Genomic DNA, 2,486 nt, shown 5'->3' on the forward strand with positions numbered 1-2,486 from the left:
ATCAAAAGTATAGACTCTATGTAAGAAATTTTAAATATTTTAGAATGACTCAGAATTGCGAAATTGTAAAAAAATAAAAACGGGAGGTATATACAAAAAATCTATTCCTGACATGCCCTCGGCTGGTCTCGAATCTACCACTGATTCTTCAAGGTGGACTGACAGCATGAGTTAGATTGCTACTACATATTTTTATGTACAGCGGTAGGCAAACAAACAAAAAAATCATATGCATTTATAAATTTGTACCCTTTGAAATATGTGTGCCCAAAAAGGTGTCATTTTAAAATTACTTAAAATAGTAAGAAAAAAATTTAAAAGAAAAACAATAAAAAAAAAACCAACTTGGTTATCAAGTGCCAAAAATAAATTTTACAAAAAAAAACTGGAATTGTTCCCGCCCGGGTTCGAACCGGGGACCTTGTGCGTGTGAAGCACACGTGATAACCGCTACACTACGGAAACAGTTGAAAAACCTGCGTCCAAAGTTGCAGCTCCGGTGTGCCAAATTTTTTTAAAAGTACATATGTATAACTCTTAAATGGGATTAATAGATAAACGGAAATACTTATGGTTGGATCTAATACATTATAATTATTGTAATGTCTTTTGTTAGATCTAACGAGCTTAACTATGAAAATCTCGAAATAGTTCCAGTATTTAGAAAGCGTATAATTACTTTGCGAGGCGTTTAAAAGTCTTGAAGAAAGTGGGCGTAGTTCTGCCGGAATATTGCTTTGGTTCTAAATACTGGGAAAATCGTGCTAATATGTATGTACTGGTATATCACGAAGTGAGATATGTATTAAGGAGTTTACTTTGGCAATCGTTGGATAATTTACCTTCCTACTTATCACCCTTTCATTCAGCATAAGACATGGATCGCCTACGAAGCCGGTAAATACAGATGTGAAAATAAAATTTAATGCAAACTAAAATTTGAAACTGAAGGCATATAAATCATAATAGAAAATTTATTGATGTCTTTAATTGTAAGCTTAACTGCTTAATAAATGAATAATTTGTTTAGGATTCGTCTGCGGTTGACACTAACATTAAATTGTATTAACTATCTGTCATAATTCGTTTATATTGTTTGGCTCCATTTTTGTAAATGATTTTTATATGATTTTCGGAAAGCAAAGGGTGGTATATGTCAAACTTAACAAACAAAAGTGAATCAAATAATTCGCCACTAATTTGATTCTAAATGTTAAATGCACTAATACGAATTAAGCCGGACAAAGTGTCAGTTTTCATTTTGCAAAAGCCAGAGCTAATCTGACACAATTTCGCTGGTTTATTTGCTGGTGCTAATTTAATAAAATAGTGCAAAACGCTTTGGTGACTTTTCCATTCACACATTAATTAATTTGATTGCCAATATAGTGTGTAAAATGGCAAAAATTCCAATTGTGTTCATTATTAGAATCAAACTGAAAATTTGTGCTGAGTTTACTGAGCTGAAAAAGAGCACATTTATTTTATATTCACTGATTTCAGGAATTCGAATTTAATTAAAAAGGTTATAAATGGAATGGCCAACGTATTATGATAGTTTTTTACTCCTGCCCAAAAATGCCCCTTATTGCTTGTTCTTGGTTGAGTAACTAAGTCCGGCGGGCAACCTTTGACCCGCCCACAAAAGACCCCGTACCAAACCTAGTTTTTTATAGTCCTAAACTTTATTCAAAGCAATAAAGAACATCGAAGAAACATGAAGTTGTACAAATGGAGAACGAATTTGAAATTTACTCTCTAAAATATTTATTGTCAACACATTGTGCTAATGGAAATCTATTGGCAACCGCTAATGTTACCACTTTCATCTTTTGTACTAAAATGAAGTTTTATTCAAACCAGAATGAATTTGATAGATGTATATATTGATAGGAAGCATCTAAATGCCAATCTAAGCCTCGGGCCAAAGTGAAGCCAGAAAGTATAAGCTTAAGGAGAAACAGGTGTGCTCTTACCCTAGGAAAGGGTATCTCGAAGGTGGGAAGGATGTTTACCACGGCGCCTAAACAAACAGTGCATACTTTTGGACGCCCAATGTTGGCACATGCAAGGCGTGCAATAATGCGAGCCAACCTGGCTTGTTGCGGCCGTGTCAAAAGTATTTTGACTTGGAAAATTTAAATTTTTGCCCACGCCGCGCAGGGAAAGTGACTGACTTGTGGGGAAACAAAGTGTGGAGGCTATGAAAAAGGTTCTCTTGCGTGGGCGGTAGCTGGTAAAGGATAAAAGGTAAACACACTTTCTACTTGGCAACAAGTTTTTTATTGCTTACCAAATGAGCAAAGGGCTGGGATCAGCGGATGTGGTAAACATTGCCGTGTTAAGTTTGCAAATCGGAACTTTTCAATGCCATACAAAGGCCGTGGGCAATAAAAATGCATTTTTTATTTGGCTCCCAGATTTATTCTTCCGAATAAAGGCAAGGGGGACAAAACGCGAGTTTCTATTTCTTTGCACTACGTGAT

At 35.3% G+C, this 2,486-nt stretch overlaps 1 non-coding gene across 1 annotated transcript; it reads right to left on the minus strand.

Annotated features, from left to right (window-relative positions):
* Nucleotides 1-392: 392 nt before the first annotated feature.
* On the minus strand, nt 393-465 carry Trnav-cac. Its single transcript has one exon. It is a non-coding gene; the product is annotated as a tRNA-Val (tRNA).
* Between the last annotated feature and the right edge of the window lie 2,021 nt (nt 466-2,486).

Source organism: Drosophila sechellia, chromosome 3R (genome assembly GCF_004382195.2).
Source record: "Drosophila sechellia strain sech25 chromosome 3R, ASM438219v1, whole genome shotgun sequence".
Lineage (NCBI taxonomy): Eukaryota > Metazoa > Arthropoda > Insecta > Diptera > Drosophilidae > Drosophila > Drosophila sechellia.